The 20318-nt window shown below is 43.1% G+C and overlaps 3 pseudogenes; all 3 read left to right on the top strand.

The window, feature by feature from the left end:
- The first annotated feature begins 1295 nt into the window (after nucleotides 1-1295).
- Nucleotides 1296-5630, top strand: LOC108791105 (annotated as a pseudogene).
- A 4235-nt stretch (nucleotides 5631-9865) lies between these two features.
- LOC108791104 lies at nucleotides 9866-13201 on the top strand (annotated as a pseudogene).
- Nucleotides 13202-18000: 4799 nt separating this feature from the next.
- LOC108791103 overlaps nucleotides 18001-20318 on the top strand; it is a 5889-nt pseudogene continuing 3571 nt past the window's right edge.

Raw genomic sequence — 20318 nt, 5'->3', positions numbered from 1 at the left:
GGAACCCTCAGGTTAGGGGTCCTGTTACTGCTCGTGTGCAGGGCTTGTGCACGGCCGCCGGAGAAGTCCCACCCCTCTCCTCCTGAGGACCTTCACAACCCAGCATCAGACAGACTCATGGCATGTCATCTCCACATCTTCCATCTACCCACTGCTACAAGTCTTCCTTCACTGCTCACTCTGCTCCAGCCACCTCCAGGATGAGCTGACAGACAGTGCCAATACTTGTATTTGTTAATTCCTTTCTGGGTATACCTGCACACTTCATGATATTTACAGTACACGTTGTTCTTGTATAAAAAAAACAGTGCACTGCGCTAAAATATCTAGTTTATGTCTTCTATAAAATAATAATATCCAATTCACAAGTAACCTGATAAATATGTTAAAAGAAATTCATATTACTGGTATGGGGTTTGGCAGGGAGGGAGACGCATCAAAGAACCTGGCCCTGGGGCAGCCGCGAGAGTAAATCCGGCCCTGACTGTAGGTCTTGTACCAGTCTTGCCACTCTCTGTTCTGCCCTGACATTGACTAGTCGCTGACGGCCACAATTCGCACATTCAGACCCAGATTTTCGGCTGACAGTCCAGTCTTTAAACACTTTAACAACAGCTGCTCTTGAACATTTAACGAATTCTGCTGTTTTGCTGATACTCGCTCCATGGCTCCGAGCTCCAACAATCATCCCACGTTCAAAGGCTGTTAAATCATGTTGTTTATGAAATTATAGCTAATTATAGCTAATTTGCCTACAAACGTCAGGTGGTCATAATAATCTGGCCACTATATAGATAGTGATGTAAAAACTGTTTTGAATTCAGGATGTTTTTAGCAATCATTTTGACTAAATACAGTATATGTTCATACAGGTAGGGAATGCTAAACGTATTGTTCAAGTGATACTGTGATGAGTATTAGCTATGGGCATTTTCAATAAGTACGTTTACAAACTTCTAGCTGGACATGGTTAATAATCAAGGGGTAGAACTTCCAGAAATTCAATATAGAAATACTGTACATATTTATTTTTAGATTTTTTTTTAACATATGTATCCTCTAACAATCAATGGAAAAAAATGTTTGCAATAAAATGTGTAACAGTTTACTATTTTTACCCCTAGATGGCGGCAGAAGAGAGTTACCATCAGACTCTGTGAATTGTGTATTTAGTGTCTGGTTACAGTTGATGGTGATCATGATACCTTGCCTACATGGGGTGGAGCCATTACTATAAATACCAGGTGCAACCAGCACCGTGCTATTGATTTGCTTTGTCTTTCAGCGTGATCAGCAGCATGTCTGGAGTGCGGGTCGCAGTGGTCACAGGGGGCAATAAAGGAATAGGCTTGGCTATAGTCAGGGCATTATGTAAGCAGTTCCAGGGAGATTCTATCTGACAGCCAGGAACCCTCAGCTGGGAGAAGAAGCTTTGCGAGAACTGAAGGAGAAGGAAGGATTGTCCCCGCTATTCCACCAGCTGGACATCAATGACCTGAACAGCATCCGAGCTCTGCGGGACTTCCTGAAGGACAAGTATGGAGGGCTGGATGTGCTGATCAATAACGCCGGCATTGCATTCAAAGGTGAGCTCTGCATGGTTTTGACATCTTGTACTGAACATATTTGGATCACAAATTTGGTGAATGGCATCAAATTATGTGAATTGTAAGTTGTTTAGTTCCCCCCAGATAACTTCTCTGTGAACTGCATAGAATGTAATCAGGATAGTCAGGATTATTGAATTTCTCTTTTCTCTCCAGATTAAACGAATCTGAATGAACACATTCAGGACAATTGAAATTTGAACTTGTTCTCTAATCCATTGGCTCTTTTTTAACTCCAACACAGGACATACGATACAAAGCCACAAATGTGCTTCAGAGATCTGTACAAAGGTAGAATATTAATCCAGACATCCCAACTAGCCAAGTCTCGTTCTGAGGCTGCTCTAGAGATCACATGACCTTCCTCCAGGAGGCAAGCCTCACTCTAAAACTTTACCCCCTGATATATTACCGGAAAGGTTTACTCAGAGTACACCTTCCAGGGAGAAAATGCCTCTCTCGCGGACATCAGGGAGCTGCTGTCCAAAAGAGAGAGACTCCCTTAACATCAAGGAGACTTGAGATCCCTGTTAATCTTTAGAATAGAGGTTGTATCTGTCAATATAAGAACACCTTGCATAAGAATTTAGGCTTCTATGCACATAAGTGTTTCTGCGTTAATGTATTTGAAGCTCTTAGAATGCATTTATGTTAAAACTGAGCTCCAGGCAGATATAAAAAGCACAAATTAATAAACTTGGTATTCATTAATACAACATTAATTGTACTGGGATCTAAATACTGTATAGCAGAGCTCAGACAGGTAGAGGGAGAAGCAGTACAAGGAGCACAATATACTGATAGGTGGAGGAAGCAGAGTGACAGAGAGAGGAGCTTGCTAGCCTGTAGTGTCTCATTTCACTGCCCAGTCACATGCTTTGGAGCATGAGCTCCATTTGCAGCAGAGACTGTGTGGCAGAGCTTCATATTTTAGAATTGGCTGGTGCACCTGAACAGGGGGGCATTCACCTTTACACAGGGCCAGAGAGTGAAGGTGTGACTCTTCCAGCTGATTTCTGGTTAGTTTTTTGCTACGATACAGACACTCCTAAAGGTGGGTGTGACCCCATCATTTAGCTTTGTAAATCCCACAGCAGCTCATTGGAAATGGAAATACTGATAGGGAAATATTGTCCTTAGAGACAGAGGAAGCCAGCATGTGGTGCAATTTGCAAGCATGTTCACCTTGAAAAGGCTTAGTTCAGCTTTGGTCCAGTACTGGCACTGCAGATCCAACCAAACTGATGAATAAAAAAACTACAGCACTGCAAAATGTGAATTATAAAATAATAAGTAAATATAAAATAATGATAAAATAATCCATGTATTACTCTCTACAGTCCTCTCTTTGGGGAAATTTTAAAAGCTTGATGGAATGAGTAGCATTTTTTTTATTGTATAACAATACAATTCCTCAGGGAGCTACACAAAAAGTGTATAATACCAAACAATAACTGTAACCCACCCAAGTCACCAAGGTTCATGGATTACTGCTAAATGCTGTACTTGCTATATCTTTAGAACTGTCATAGCCCTTTAAATCTGTCCTTATTGTAACTGGTGGCAAGAAGCTCTAGACAAGAAGCCAAGGGATGCAAGTCGCAGGGGTGACGTCAAGGTGTAGAAATTGTAAATTACCAAGTGCATGGTGGTTGTCATAGGCTTGCTCTATCAGGATGTAAGAGTATAAAGCAGGATATAATCTTTAGAATCTAGGGAAATCAAACCAATTAATATTTTTAACCCTCATATTTTTTTAATAAAGAAAATGCCCAACTAAATTTTGCTTCCACAGAAGTTTATACACACCTTCTCCCTTTGCTTAGGATGGAAGATAATTGCCTGGTAATTCTAGCTGAATACAATGGAGAAAAGTAGCAAATATTGCACACAATAGATATTTTAAAAGTGAATTTGTGCTAGGTACTAAGTGCTTTGTACTGCTATTTAGCCTATTCAAAACATTTCTGATTCTTGAATTACCAGCTGCTGACACAACCCCGTTTGGCACACAAGCTGAAGTGACACTGAAGACCAACTTCTTCGCCACAAGAGACATTTGCGTTGAACTGCTGCCACTCATTAAACCAAATGGTAAGTTGACTTTCATGATTTATGCCAACTGCTGGTTCTAGTGGGGTGTAGGGGATGCCAGACAAGCAAACTGATCTATTTGCCTATTTTGGGCCCAAGCTGGTGTTGGAGCAATCGGTACAATCCACTATGGCTCAAATAGGTGCTGGCTGTCAGGGACCATAGCATTTGTTAACCTACAGTCCACTATGTCTGGCCATAGGAGTAAAGAAGCATGCTACTTTGTTCACAAGTTCCTTATCCCACCCCTAAAAGAAGCTCTTCTTGAGCTAATACAAGATGTTCCTGGGCCAACTGAGATATAACAGATAGAGCAGGTCTCATTTATCAAAGCACCTTTTGTAAGAACTATTCATGTTGTTCCACAACAACCAATCAAATTCAAACTTTGCAGTTAATTCAATCATTTTTCAAGTGTTGTTTTCCAGTGCAGGTTTGAACATGATTGGTTCTTTTGTGGCTAGACCCTACAGGAATTTTTATTATCTTTTATAGTGTGATTTTTCACCTGCCATCCCCATGCTGTAGCTTTCACCAGTAGATCATTCATATTAGATGGCCAGACCCCTTCAATTGACCCACCATAACTGGAAGAATCATCACCAAAGTCCTTCAAAATCTCTGAAGAAGGGAAGTGAGATTGTCTAGGTTAAAGGACAGGTTCACTTTTAGTGAATTTTACTTTTACACGTTTCACTCTCTGTGAAGCCCACATAGTTAAATACTTACCTTTAGACTAACTCCAGAAACCTTCCTTGCCCAGTACCACAAAGCCTTTGCATAAAAATGTCCCAGTCGCATCTTGCTCCTACTGCGCATGCCCACCTCTCACTCCATTAATTCCTACCACCGGTCCATAACTATCCCCAGCAATGCAGAGGAGTATCAACCCAGCCATTGGGAAATAATGAACTGACCAATATTAGGGTTTAAGATGTAGTCGGGAGTTTTTTCTACAAAGAATGGGTCCATGAAGGGCAAAGTGATATGGAACTTTCTAATCAAGTCAAGCTGTTGTGTGGAGAAACCTCATTTCTGTTTTTCGTACATGTTATAATGTTTTTTTTATCAATCACTACCCCTTACCACTGGTGAAAAATAGGGATGTAAGTTGGCCAGGGACTGCACAGATTCCAGGGTCAAGGTCACCAATGTGTCTGCACTCGGTATCTGATTTTTCGAGCGTTCTCTAATCACAGAAACTGAAGAAAATTCCCTCTGTAAACAGTATTCCAGTTTGATTTACAGGTCCAGCATTGTATATTGAATTCTCCAAGTGTAGGCTGATATGTATGCCACAAAACAATCTAAGCTCCAATTATTATTATTATTATTATTATTATACAGAATTTGTATAACACCAACAGTTTGTGGAGCACTTTATAATATAAGGAAGACATTACAGTTACAATACAGTTCAAGACAAAGTGGTTAGGATCTTAAGTTCCAAGATTTCATTACCAATAAAGAGGTTTTTTCAATTCTCTTTTAGGGCGAGTCGTCAACGTATCCAGCATGGTAAGCCATATGTCTTTACCAAAGTGCAGCCCTGAGCTGCAAGAAAAATTCCGCAGTGACACCATCACTGAGGAGGAGTTGGTGAAGCTCATGCAGAAGTTTGTAGAAGATGCCAAGAAGGGAATCCACAAAGACCAAGGTTGGCCAGATACCGCTTACGGGGTGTCCAAAATAGGATTGACTGTGTTATCCAAGATCCAAGCTCGGCAGCTGAAGGAGACCCGGAAAGGAGAGGGAATCATCCTGAATGCTTGCTGCCCAGGCTGGGTGAGGACTGATATGGCAGGTCCCAAAGCCCCCAAGTCTCCAGAAGAAGGAGCCGAGACCCCAACCTATCTTGCTCTTCTACCACCTGATTCGAAATCGCCATATGGGGAGTTGATCAGTGAGAAGAAAATCATACCCTGGTAACAATAAAGACAATATTACAATGGGACTCACTAATAATACCTAGTGCTAAGGAAAAATAGAAAACTGTACTCTGTCGGATTCCCACTGTCATTTTACAAAGTGTAGAAGATTAAAGGAAAGTAATAAATATTTGATATTGTCACTTTTTTAGTTATAAAGTTTTGATTTAAAAAGAAAAATCCCTAAGATTGTGGAGAGAATGGGGCGTGCATCTAAAGTGTTTTCTAGGGCTGCGGAAATTAACAATTAATTTCTCGATTAATTTCTCGATTAATCGTTAAACTTTTTGATCGATTAAAATTCTTTTGATCCCTAATGAAATGCCCCACTCAAGCGGCGGCCATATTGAGTAGGGCACGTGAGATTAATAACGTGCTGGATTAGTGTGATCTTTTTTTTCACTTCATTGCTGTGCTGTACGTATATAGGCCAGTGGTGGCGAACCTATGGTACGCATGCCAGGGAGGGCACGCGAGGCCCTTTCTGCTGGCACGCGAGCCCAGGTTCAGGGACCACCAATTGAAATAGATCCGACTGACCCGGATCACCTTGGTATGCGATCCGGGCCAGTCACAATCAGGCATAGGGGGCAATGTTTTAATTATTCATTGTTATTAGTAGTTCTGTGTGTGTGTAATGTGTGTGTTTTAATAAGTGCGTGTATGTGTTTTATTGAGTGTATAAGTGCCCATTCATACTGGGCGTTTTTCGCACAGTTTCCGCTGCACGATATCGCAAGAAGACACTCCTAGAGTGTCGCTCAGTGTGAATGGGGCCTTAATGTTTGAATATGCGCGTCTCTCTATTTTGCCTAAAGGCAGTGATGTTGAACGTTTCTTAAACCCGAGCGCCCAAACTGCAATACTAAACTTATTTTCAGCGCTGGCACTTTGAGATAAATAAATTGATTTTGCGCCGCAGTTTGGGCACTCGGGTTCAAAAAGGTTCGCCATCACTGGTATAGGCCAATGTAGTTGGATCTGTATGTGCGTTATAATTGATCAAAATTAATCAATTCATTGATTTAAAAAAAATTCTATTAATCGAACATGAACATTTGAATCAGTAACAGCACTAATTTTTTCCCCCCTTGTGGATAGAGTGGTATGGGGTTAGAAAACCTGCCAAGTTTTTATTGAGAGTAAAACTGCTCAGAAGTTTTACTCTCTCATCTGGACTCAAAATTTTGAGTTGTCACCAGAACTGGAATAGAGGGGAAATCTTCCAGTGAGGACACTTGCTGGCAGCTGTTAAGAGGGGATTTCCCTTATTTCATCTAGCTTCTTGTTGTGTCTACAGGACAGGAAGTGAAGGTAAATCCCAACTTTAGGACGAAGGGGTTTTAACTGATATGGGTTTTTCGGTATCGAGTACGAGTACCGATATTTCTCTTCCGGTACTCGGAAAATAAATAAGGGTATTGATATTCAGCATACAGTATATACAGTGCATCCATCCCAAATATGTCATGTTCTGTCCTCAAATAAAGAATTACAGTTTAAAGGAGTTGTGAAGTCCCAGCATATCCTCTCCTGTTATAACATCAGCAAAGGGGCATCCCGCAGCCGGGTGTTACCTGGTGCGGAGACCGGGTGACACCCCGCTGGGACATCATTGCACATGTGCGTGACATCACCACGTGCATGCGCAATGACATAATCGCGCATGTGCGTCCATCTAATTGAAGCCTGCCGGCGGCCATCTTAGTGATGGATGTTGCCAGAGAGAAGAGGGGACGTCCACCCGGCAGAATGAGGCATGCCGCCGGTTCCCCTCCTCTCTCCTGACACTGTCGGGCTCTTGGTCCATGACCGAGCGCCCGACTTTTTAGAGGGGTTGACACCAAAATGACTGTAAGTCATTTTGGTGTTACCCCTCCAATGGTGTCACCCAGGTGCGGGCCACAACCCCCACATCCCCCTTGTGATGCCACTGCATCAGCATTGTAATAGGAATACATAGTAGAGTTGTTTTTCATAATACAATCAAAGCTTGCTGGAAAAGAATTCCTTTTATGTAGTGAGTGCTGTCTTCTGTCTGTCCATCACTTTCATCAACTTCCTGGATTCCAAGTGTGCTTTGTGTCTCTTTCCCTGCTGCTTCATGTGGTGCAATCTCCGTTTCTCAAGGCTACGTATACCATCATGCATTGCTTCCAGCAAGCAATGTGCAGCAAGCAATGCTGATGTTACATTGTTCAGATGTTGAGTTGTAGTTCAGATGGCAGAGTGGTCACATACCTACTATTAGTTTTTGACTATAGCTAACCTTTAAAGCAGACACCAGGCAAATGGTTTTTAGTCATTATTGTTGTGTAAAAAGTTACCTCCAATTTGGTATATCTCGTTTCCAGGATTGCTGCCCATTCGTGGAGATTTAAGCTTTCATTCATAGTTCGTATAGTTTATGCTATACCTCCGGCCCGCTGCAGCTAAGGGAGCTGCTTCTCTCATACACGGAAGCCATATTGTCTTTTATCCTCCCCCCTCTCCCCCTTGCTTTTTCACAAAATTCTAGACATTCTGTGAACAGGGATGAGAAGTGGGAGACAAATAAACCACACCATGGCTTCTGTGTATGACAATCGCGGCAGGTTGGAAGAATAGTGTAAGCTATACTGTCCAGCATTAATGAAAGTATAAATTTACAAGAACGGGCAGCAAAAAATGGTTTGTCTGTCTTCCCGATATAAGGCTATATTAACATCTTTACCCCAATGATTTGACAACAATTCACACTTTCAGACATGTTCAGTAAATCTAAGTATTACCACTTATGCAGACACCAAGGATGGTAATATAAAACTAAAACAGGGTGGTTCCACAAATGTCATACCTCCCATCCTGTTCCTACACATTCCATGGTGAATGGATTAAGGTACCTGCGCTACCTCTGTAGATATAAATTCTGGGATTTCTCCTTGACACTCTTTTGAAGAGGCTTGAATAAACTAAACTAGAGTGGAACATAGCGGGTGTTAGGAGGTTCTCCTTATTTCATACATTATGCGTACTTTTTAATATCTACATATCGATGTCTTTTTTAATCTTTTTGTATGGATTTTAATAAATAATATATTTTTATATATACACACAATCCTTTGTTTATTGGACTTGTCATTTGGTGCCTAAAAAAACCCTTAACTGCTTCTTTTTCTTTACTATTGGATTAAATTACAAAATATCTTCAACTTTAAAGGGACACTAAACTCAGGAGATAACTTTTAAAAATACATTCAAGTATCTTAACCAATAATAAAAATGTATCTTATTTGTGTATCACTCGGCTGTAGATCCTCAAATCATCTCTGAATTGGTGCTGACACTGTCCTTCCTTCTGGAGGGGGGCTACTTTTGTTCCCCAGGGCCCCTGTGTGTGTTGTAAAGTAGCCACCTCTCCAAGCTCACTCCTGTGATGAACTACAATCTCAATACATATTAGTAAACTAAACATGAGATTGAAGGCTACATTTTTGTTAACAGTTAAGGTACTTGAATGCATTTTTGAGATCTAACTCCTGAATTTAGTGTCACTTTAAAGAACAAGTGCACCTGAAAGTGACTAACTACTGTTAGCTATACCATGACCAGGGCATCCCTTTAATAAGGCAACCTGAGTCTGTTGCCTTAGGCGGCATCTCTTTGGGTCACGTGGGGGGCGGCAGGCAGAGTGGCATGGCCGCTCTGCTGCACAAAATTTGCCTCATTTCCGGCCAGAGCGTCCCAAGTTGCTAATAGTCAGGCAGGGAGATGTGTAAGGGCAATACACATCTCCCGTCTCAGCTCTTAGCAACCTGGGGTGCTCTGGCCTGTGTCCCGTCCAGTTCCTGGCAACCGTTTGCCAGGAGCTGGGTGGAATGCCAAGGCGGGTGGGAGGGGTGTTGGTGTTACACCTTTAAACAAGTACTCTAACTTGTAACTCAACCACCCCCCTCCTAGCGGGCTCAGACGGCAAAAAGGATAGGGACGACATTACCCAAATTTGAACCTTTACAGACAATCAATGGAAAATAATTCTGTAATGTAGTTTGTAGCAGTTTGCTGTTTTAGCACTAGATGACAGTACAGGTGTGTCACTATAAAGCAGCATGGAATGTATATGTAGTGCCTGCTTACAGTAACAGAATATGACCTTCATTCCTTACATGCATGGGGTGGAGCATTCATTATACAGTAATATATACCAGATGCATTTGACACCGTTAATTTGCTTTGTCTTTCGTCGTGATCGACAGCATGCCTGGATTGCGGGTGGCAGTAGTCACGGGGCAATAAAGGAATCGGCTTGGCTATAGTCAGGGCATTGTGTAAGCAGTTCCAGGGAGATGTCTATCTGACAGCCAGGAACCCTCAGCTGGGAGAAAGTCTTTGCGAGACCTGAAGGAGAAGGAAGGATTGTCCCCACTATTCCACCAGCTGGACATCAATGACCTGAACAGCATCCAGGCTCTGCAGGACTTCCTGAAGGACAAGTATGGAGGACTGGATGTGTTGATCAATAACGCCGCCATTGCCTTCAAAGGTGAGTCCTCAAATTTGGAGAGTGGCATAGGTGAACCATGAGTTTTCAATGTACCTAGATATGAAGATATGTGTGAACTGCAGAGAATTTTGAAGTTCAAGAGTTGTGATTGTCTGGGCTCATGAATTTCACAATTCTCTGCAGAGCAGACATCAGACATCAGAATGCACATAATTAGGACAATCAAACATTCTCAACCTAATAGATGCCCAATTCTCAATTCAGAGAACTGTAACAATGTGCTCACACCGAGCACATTGTTACAGTTCTGTGCTTACAGTTATGTGCTCACACCGACTGACTGATAGAATTGGACCAGGACATGCAGTGTCTTCCAGCAAGACTTGACTGTACTTCAGAGGTGAGGAGATAGATACAAGGGAAAAAGATGAAAGCGTATCTAAACCCAAGAACAAAAATGTAGGTTGTAATACAGTATATTAAAGGTCCTTAGATGTGGTGGCTGCATTATTTTTTTCAGGCTTTTTCCCCTATATTTTCACCTGATGCTCCTACCACTAACACACTTCAGAACACTCCCCTCTCTGCCATAGCTGGGGGATGAATTTCAGTCCACAAAGAGAACTGGTTAACTAGTTTTATTAACTGATAACAGTGCAGCATGGGCAGAGTGCATTGGAAGTTTACATACAGTGCTGGTGGTCAATTGGTGGTCCCTGAACCTGGGCTTGCGTGCCAGCAGAAAGGGCCTCGCGTGCCCTCCCTGGCACGCGTACCATAGGTTCGCCACCACTGGCCTATACACATACATACAGTAAGATACATGGCAGTAGATACACTTTTGCTGGGTTGCTGCATTTCAAACAGAAATCTGAAGCTTTAACACATGTTGGATTTGTCTCTCATTCACTGTGTCCCAACAGTGCAAGGACCAAGGCTCTCTCATGTGCATTATGAGTTTTGTGCATCATTTTTGACTTGCCCTGGTTTGATGTAATGGAAATATAACTGATGGAGAAAATGAGAAAAGAACTGAAAGTGATGCACACAGATGATGTAAACATTTGCAGTTTGGATAAATGGACAGTGTGCAAAGACACAGCAAAGTGAACAGACATGAAGACATGGAAACATAGGTACCTAACTGTAATGGAGAATTTGAGAAAGGCAATTGAAAATGTTACACACAAATGTTTTAAAAGGTGAATATTTCCTTTAACGGATTAGTACTACTAGCTGCATGTCCTAATAATGTTCTCATTTTCAAATTATCAGCTGCTGACACAACCCCGTTTGGCACACAAGCTGAAGTGACGCTGAAGACCAACTTCTTTGCCACAAGAGACATTTGCCATGAGCTGCTGCCACTCATTAAACCAAATGGTAAGTTGGATTTGATCTTATAGGCCATTTTCTGGTTGTAGTAGTGTGTAGGGGACAGCAAGCAAGATATAAGAAGAGTTTGTGTTAGAATCTTGTGTAATCCATAGGCCCAGAAATGGTAACTAGCAAAGAAGAACTCGGAATCCAGGTTATGAGCAATATAGTCCACATATAATATTGTTTAAACATTTCTACCCCGGCAATTTGACAACAATTCACATCTTCAGAGTGATTTCACAGCGTCCATCCTGCCCTGGACAATTAACATTTGTCCTGACACATTTCATGGAGATCGGATTTAGTAGATTGAGTTATCCATATAATTATAAATGGTGGAGTAAGTTCCTAGCAATCATTAGTATCTAATATCAGAGAGAATGTATGTTCTAGGAAGTATAGCAAAATGCCATTAACATTATAGAGCAAGTCTACTAGCTATACCATGACCTGAATAATGAGACCCTTAACAGACACAATGTAAAAGTGTTTATTATAAGACAGGAAAAATATTACCAAAGCAGCAGAAATTGTGAGCAAGAAAGGGCAGGTTCACCAACCGGGTGATCCGTGACCGCACGGTAATCATGCACGTCACGGAGTCGCCAATCACCAACGATCGCGCTGTGGGTGCCATTATTTTCTGCCGTGCGTCGTGTATCGCAAAAAAAGGTACATGTACCTTTTTGCTGCGATTGGTGCTCAGATGTACCCCATTGAAATCAATAGGGCCGCACAACAATCGCTGCCTGCAATTGTGCACAACCGCACAATCCCCGGACGAGTGTCCCAGATTGTTCAGGTCTGCACCGGCCCTTAGATACGAAAGAGTTAAGCAATGAACTTGCAATCAAACGAAACAACAATAACCAAAGCACCACAAATACAAAGACAAACAAGAAAATAACAAAACTATATAGAAGCTATACAAGGGTGGAATGAGAATGCTCTGCAGGAACCAGACTGGCTGAGGGCAGAAAAGGTTAGGTGCAGAATCAGAGAGAGATTCAGAGGTCAAAGTGACTCAGAGACCACATAATCCCACAGTGGTAGGACTATATACTCTCCCAGAAGCCAGATGCAGGTGGCTAATATCAGATGTGCAAATGCTGTTGGGAGTCATCAGCTAGTTGCCATTGAAACCACGAGCTGCCAATTGTACATTCATTTGTCCTCCCATAGATTAATACTGTTTTTTTCTAAATCTAAAAGTGTAGCTTCAAATTAGTATAACTAATTGAAGAGTTTTCTTCTTTTTTAGGGCGAGTCGTCAACGTATCCAGCATTATGAGCTATATGGCTTTTTTAAACTGCAGCCCTGAACTGCAAGAAACATTCCAGAGTAACACCATCACTGAGGAGGAGTGGGTGAATCTAATGGAGACATTTATGGAAAATGCCAAGTAGGGAATCCACATAGACAGAGGGTGGCCAGGAACTGCTTACGGGGTGTCCAAAATAGGTGTGACTGTGTTATCCAGGATCCAAGCTCGAAAGTTGAAGGAGACCTGGAAAGGAGAGGAAATCATCCTAAATTTTTTCTGCCCGGGCTGGGTGAGGACTGATATGGCTGGTCCCAAAGCCCCCAAGTCAACAGATGAAGGAGCCGAGACCCCGGTCTATCTTGCTCTTCTACCACCTGACACGGATTCACCATATGGGGAACTGGTCAGTGAGAAGAAAATCCTGACTTGGGAACAATGATGCTCAACTCTAGAGTAACTTTGTTCCATACAAGTGTGATAGGACTCATTAAAGGAGAACTATGAGGTGAGTGATTTTCACTCAGCCTCATAGTTAGAGCCGACGTGTGACAATTAAACTGTCATAGGTCGGCTCTATAGATAGGGAAGTGAGAGAACACATACTCACTTCTTGATCATGTCCCTGCACAGAGCCGTGACTGTCACTCACGGTTCCCTGCAGGAATTCCCCCCTCTGACTGGCGGAACGGACGGGGGAGGTACAGCTGGCTCTGCCTCTAGATAGGCAGATCCAGCTGTCAATCACGCAGTTAGGTGGATCTCGACAGTAATATGGGGATCCGTCCCGGTTGCGGTGGTCTCAGTTTACCGCGAGCTGTAGCTCACTATATACTGAGCTTTGGGTCACAGGAGGAGGTTAGTATATGTCCTCCCGTGACCCTTAGGAGAACTATGGGGAAAAACACTTACCCCCTAGTTCTCTTTTAAAGATAACCAGTGCAGAGTAAAATGGGAAATTGTTGAGTTCCAGATGTCAACCCTCCCTGTCCCTCACTTGCTCGTCACTGCTGAGGCATCGAGGTCGATGGCTTCAGTCGTTTTTTTTTTTCTTTGTTTGATTGGACAGCTTGGGCCAATGGCACTTTGCCATTGGTCCAAGCCATCCACAGAGCTCACGCCTCTAACAAAGAGTAGAGGCTGTGACAGCTCTTGCCTCAAAAGTTAGGTTACACAAGCAGTGGGGAAGCCCGCTGCTGTGTAACCTAACTACCTGTCAAAAGCCGGATGCAGCGCTGCCTGTAATTAAGAGGCAGCACTCCGTCCATGACAGGTTACACAGCGGGGAGCCTTTCCCTGCTGTGTGACCTGTTAGAAGCCGATCTGAATGGAGAAAAAGCTGACAGCTTCAGACTTGAAGCTGACAGCTTTTTGCTCCATATACTAGGTGAGGCTGTGCCTCACCCGCCTCCCCTGACCACACGTCCCTGCATTACTCCCATTTGATGGAGCTAAGAAAGAAATTAAATGCTCCTCGACTCTATCTAACTGTAGTAATGATGTGCAAATGGCACAGGTCTATGGCTAGGTGAATGTCTTTCGCTTGGCATTACTACCCTTAGTGTGTGTTCTGACTATTAATGAAGGGGTGCCGATGTATGCATAATATATACAGGTGAAACTCAAATAATTAGAATATCGTGCAAAAGTAATTGCAGTAATTGCTGCAAAAGGGGCCCAAACCAAGTACTGAGTACATATGCATGCTTGTACTTTTCAGAGGTCCGATATTGTTCTATGTACAATCCTTGTGTTATTGATTGCATCTAATATTCTACTTTTTTGAGATTGTGGATTTGGGGTTCTTGGGGTTTCCATGAGCTGTAAGCCATAATCATCACAATTATGACAAATCACGGCTTGAACTATCTTGCTTTGCATGTAATGAGTCTATCTCATACATTAGTTTCACCTTTTAAGTTGCATTAGTGAAATAAATTAACTTTGCACGATATTCTAATTATTCGAGTTTCACCTGTACAATGCATTTTATTCGGTTTTAATGCGTGCTGCACAAATATACCGTTCAAACTGTTTATATTTTCTTTTCCTTTGTATGTATAACAACATATATGCAAGAACACATTCCAATATATTAAAAGCAAAGTGCACATATTTTAGTCACAGGCATGTAAATGGATCTTTAAAGTCCTTTAGCCATTTAAAGTTACCTTTTCCTACTAGGTATACTGCCTCCTTGAATAGGAAGCCGGCATCCTCATGCCCAGGTCAATAGACTTATTGTGAAATGAAGCGGATCAAAGGGGAAAGAGATCATTTTTCAAGATAGAATTATAAAACAGCTTAGTCATGCTGACAACCAGCAACAAGTGCGATGGCTCAGAGCAGTCCCTGCAGGAAGACGGAATATAACAGAGAAGGCAACACTTGTCTGTACTCAATGAGACATGGTGGTAAAACAGGATACAACTGGATGTGGTCTGCACAACCTGATTAACAGGCAGGTTCAGATTTTATTTAACAAACTTGAATGTATTTTTTGCAAATGCAGAACCCGGCATACAGGACAAGAGAAGAGATACTGTGCAGAGTCCATACATACAGAATAAGAACAGATACCGGGAATTACACCCGGCATACAGAACAAGAGAAGTGTTACTGTGCAGAGTCCATACATACAGAATAAGAACATATACTGAGAATTACACCCAGCATACAGTACAAGAGAAGTGTTACTGTGCAGAGTCCATACATACAGAACAGGGGCTCCACCCCCTCTGCTGGCTCTCATTGACTCTGTGGAGAGGAATGAGCTGCTGCACAGATTACTGTCAGTGATATGAACAGCGGCGTGTTCGTCTTCAGCCGCCAGTGAAAGCCACCAGCAGAGGATCCCATAGCGACCCAGTCGGCCCGCACGGCATCTGGCCGGGCCCCACTGTGCCCCGGGTCGCTATGGCGATTGTTATGCCACTGATACAGAATAAGAACATATACTGAAAATTACACCCGGCATACAGGACATGAGAAGTGATACTGTGCAGAGTCCATACATAAAGAATAAGAACACATACTGGGAATTACACCCGGCATGCAGCAGAAGATAAGTAATACTGTGCAGAGTCCATACATACTTACAAGAACAGATACTGAGAATACACCCGGCATACAGGACAAGAGAAGTGATACTGTGCTGAGTCCATACATACAGAATAAGAACAGATACTGAGAATGACACCCAACATACAGGAGAAGAGATACTGTGCAGAGTTAAAACATATAGAGTAAGATCAGAACCCGAGAAATACACCCGGCATACAGGACAAGAGAAGAGATACTGTGCTGAGTCCATACATGTGGCTTCTCAATAGGTCTCCCAAGAATATTGAAGAGGGGAAAACACTATAGAAAGGAACAGAGGAGACCCTCATAGTGTAGTATGTACTAGATCCTGATTATTAGTGTGTAGAAACATGTAAAATGTAACAGAATATTTTTCTATTTTAACTAAACGATGCACCAATATCACATCTGTAGACATCGACCTCTGCTGGTGAACATTCAGAATCTGCTGCTTTGTAATTGTAACCCTTTTTTTATTATTTATTTTGGTACAATTATACACGTTCAATAATGATCTGACTGGTTAATACTTATAATTGTCTTAAAAAGGTAGAGAATGATAAAATCAGATACACATTTAGCAAAACTATGAGAATTACTTAAGTTTGGTTGCCACTTATTGCCATAGATAAAAGTGGACACCCGCTAATTAACCTCACATAGGTGGTGCTTGAGTTGTTAAATGGGCGGCCTAATAAAAGTGCGTGTGTGGCTATGATAACCATAAAAGTTTAGAAAACATTGTATTCTGTTGCCATGTTATTAAAGACCTCTCCACACCCCAATATTCTCAGACTATTAAAGACTGCCAGAGTATTCCACAAACTTGTCAACTGAGTATGTTGCATGAGACTTCAAACAACTGGGAACATTCTGCAAGAGAGTAATAGAGATCACAGACATGCTTCAAAAAACAGAGAACATGGTACAAGGGACTGCCAGAGACTGTGGGCATTCTACTGGAGAATGTCAGTGTCATGAAGCCATAGTTAGCCTGTGTGGCCAGACTGCTGGACGGGCACCTGCGCGTGCGCACACGGCCATTCCTAATTATGGCGCCAACAGGGCTATTTAAGGCTGAGACACCCTGACCTCCCCGCTGACTGATCTTCAGCTGTACCCCTGCTCCTGAGACCTGTAAACCTGTTTGTTCATTTGCTACCAACCCGGCCTGTTTGACTTTTGCTCCTGCTCTGTGCTCTTTGACCTCAGCTTGTTCCTTGACCTCTCTCCTGTCTGCTCCCTTGGTACCTCTCTGCCTGCAAGTTACTGACCCGGCCTGTCTCTGAGTACGTCCTGCCTTCCGATTGTGTACCTCGCTGCCAGATTGTTGCTGACCAGGCTTGTCTCTACTCTGTTTCCAGGAATCTGCATTACAAACTGCATCCTGCTAAGGGACCCCTGCAACCTGCACTCTGACAGGAGTCGCAACCTACCGGCACTTGTGCCGGCCCTTGTCCTTACGCACCGGTTCCCACTATCCAGGGGTGTTTGGACTGGAGCAGCAAGAGAGGCTGCCCTCGTCATCTCAGGCTCCTGTTAAGGTACGTGACAGTCAGGATCTGGGAACACACGACAGGAGAATGCTAGAGACTACTGACAACATGTTACAGGAGTATGCTGGGGAATGAGAACAGATGACGGACTGCCAGGAACTAAGGACACATTAGAAGGGACAGCCAGAGAACACAGGGATTACTTATCTAAAGATTTATTAAAGGTCCCAACGCATTCCCAATTTCAATGTAACAGAGGAGAGGCCAATCACAGTAACCATACTATATTTGGAAAGATTTGGGAAAGCAGAGGTTCTCATATATAATAAGATCCAAGGGCCTCAAGTAGCATTATACTGCTCCTGTGTATCATGTAGGTTAGCACTCAGATTCTCCATTCTCACCAAGATGCACAATTCCTAAACCCAGTCTATTAGCTGAGGGACTTAAATAACATGTTATCATTTGTTTGTAACATTTACATCAGAACATGATCAAAAACTTTGATTTGATATACAATGGGAAATATTTAATACTGTAATTTGTAGCAGTTTGCTATTTTACCACTAGATGGCAGTACAGCAGTCACTATCAAGCAGCATGAAGTCTATATGAAGGGTCTGGTTACAGTAACAGAATACAGAATATGACCTTCATGGGGTGGAGCAATCATTATACATACCAGATGCATTTGACACTGTGTTATTAATTTGCTTTGGCTTTCACAGTGACTGTCAGCATGTCTGGAGTGCGGGTGGCAGTGGTCACAGGGGGCAATAAAGGAATCGGCTTGGCTATAGTCAGGGCGTTGTGTAAGCAGTTCAAGGGAGATGTCTATCTGACAGCCAGGAACCCTCAGCTGGGAGAAAGTCTTTGCGAGACCTGAAGGAGAAGGAAGGATTGTCCCCACTATTCCACCAGCTGGACATCAATGACCTGAAAAGCTTCGGAGCTCTGCGGGACTTCCTGAAGGACAAGTACGGGGGGCTGGATGTGCTGATCAATAACGCCGCCATTGCCTTCAAAGGTAGTTTTCAAATGAACTGTAAAATCGGAACAAACAAATGAAAGCTGTTACAAATTAAGTTAGTTACAATTTCTAACTTGTTTTTTTAACTTGTGATTAGGGCTTCATTCACACTATGTGATTTAGGATTCCTACGACAGGAAAGTACATGTTCTTGTGGCAGGAATCTCAAATTTCCCATTTAGATGCAGCTGCTGTCACCCACTGAAGTTAATGACTGGGTGACAGCGGCCGCATCTGTAAGTGTCAGTCCACATGTAATCTTATATGATACAATGACATGCCATTTGGAATAGATCACTGTCCCTGGACATATCTATCCTGCATCCAGTGACAATCATCTATTCCAAAACGCATGTATCGTATATGTGGACTGAAATTTACAGATGCGGCCGCTGTCACCCAGTCATTAACTTGAATGGGTGACAGCAGACCGGTGGAGAAGAGGCTGCTGGAGCCCGATGGAGAAGAGGCTGTAGGAACCGGTCTTGCAGCCCGGTAGGACAGAGGATCAGATAAGAATATCTGTTTTATTTTAGCCCCCTTAGACAAAAGGGAGCACATAACCCTTGCAGTCCATACATGTGGCTGAAGTAGCCCCACTGCAAATAAAGATGCCTAGCTTGAGACCACAAAGAGTGCTTTAATAATAATATGAGCGGTCGGCAAGAATACTACTAATGCTAATTAAAGCAAAACTCCACTTGGCTCAGAAAAGGTCATCGGTACTTCCCATCTGAGCCATTGTTATATGGGGTCAAAGGTGGTGTCCCAGGTCACCACGAGAGGACAGCAGCACCCTTACACATAATGCAGATTTCCCTGCTGATCACTGTTTTCTTCTGCAATATGGAGAATCTATTGCTGCCGTCTGGCTTTGATGCCAGTATGTGGCTTAGCTTGCCAGCAAACACACAAGTGTGACACCAAATTTTCCTTTGAACAGTAACAGACAGCTACAAACCAGTATGAAACCAGTACTGGCAAGGGCACATGCTGCAGCGTCGACCACACTGTTCACTGATTGCTATGACACTGCTTTAAAAAAACATTACAAGTGAAGTCCACCTTTAAAAGAAAGACGCGGAGGTCTTCATACAAGAAAAATGTGCATTTATTATTTTTTTTTGCATTGGAGCCAGTAAAGCATTGCAGCCGCGATCAGTGGATGGGGGGTGCAGTGCTCTGGCTCCTGCAGATCCTCACTCCTGTCAATGTCCATATCACGGTATGGACATTCATGGAGGAGGAATGAAGGGGCTAGCAGTGTGGTGATGTCACTGAGATCTACAAATCCCTCTGTTGCGGTAGCTGTCAAAAACTCCACACACACAGCAATGCCATTTTAAAAAATCCACCACACCATGCAGGGAAAAGAAGCCCACGATTCAGGTAAGAGGGGGTGCTTGGATGGGAGAGCGGTAGGGGCAGTGGCGTAACAATAGCCATAGCGACCCAGGCGGCCGCTATGGGGCCCGGGCACATGGTGGCCCGGCCAGGACACCCCCCTGATGCCGTGCGGGCCGCCCAGGTCGCTATGGGTTCGGACGCGCCGCTGTTCAGATCACAGTGATCTGTGCTAAAATATGGGGCCCTGTGATTTCTAGTTACGCCCCTGGGTAGGGGGGTTGTGATGTGACCATGTTTCATGTTACACCCTGAAGAAGGCGAGGAAGGCCCCAGGAAATGTTGCACACAGACGCTTTAAAGGTGAACATATCTTGTACTGCTAGCTTTATGTGCTAATAAAGTTCTCATTGTCAATTTACCAGCTGCTGACACAACCCCGTTTGGCACACAAGCTGAAGTGACACTGAAGACAAACTTCTTTGCCACAAGAGACGTTTGCCATGAGCTGTTGCCACTCATTAAACCAAATGGTAAGTTGGATTTTCTCCTATATGTCCTTTCCTAGTTATAGTGGGGTGCGGAGGGGGGGGGGGGGGGGGGACGGCAA

The sequence above is a fragment of the Nanorana parkeri genome, unplaced genomic scaffold (genome assembly GCF_000935625.1).
Source record: "Nanorana parkeri isolate BGI_ZX_2015 unplaced genomic scaffold, ASM93562v1 scaffold527, whole genome shotgun sequence".
Lineage (NCBI taxonomy): Eukaryota > Metazoa > Chordata > Amphibia > Anura > Dicroglossidae > Nanorana > Nanorana parkeri.
Note: the sequence above shows the minus strand (reverse complement) of the source record. Positions and strands in the feature narration are given on the sequence as shown.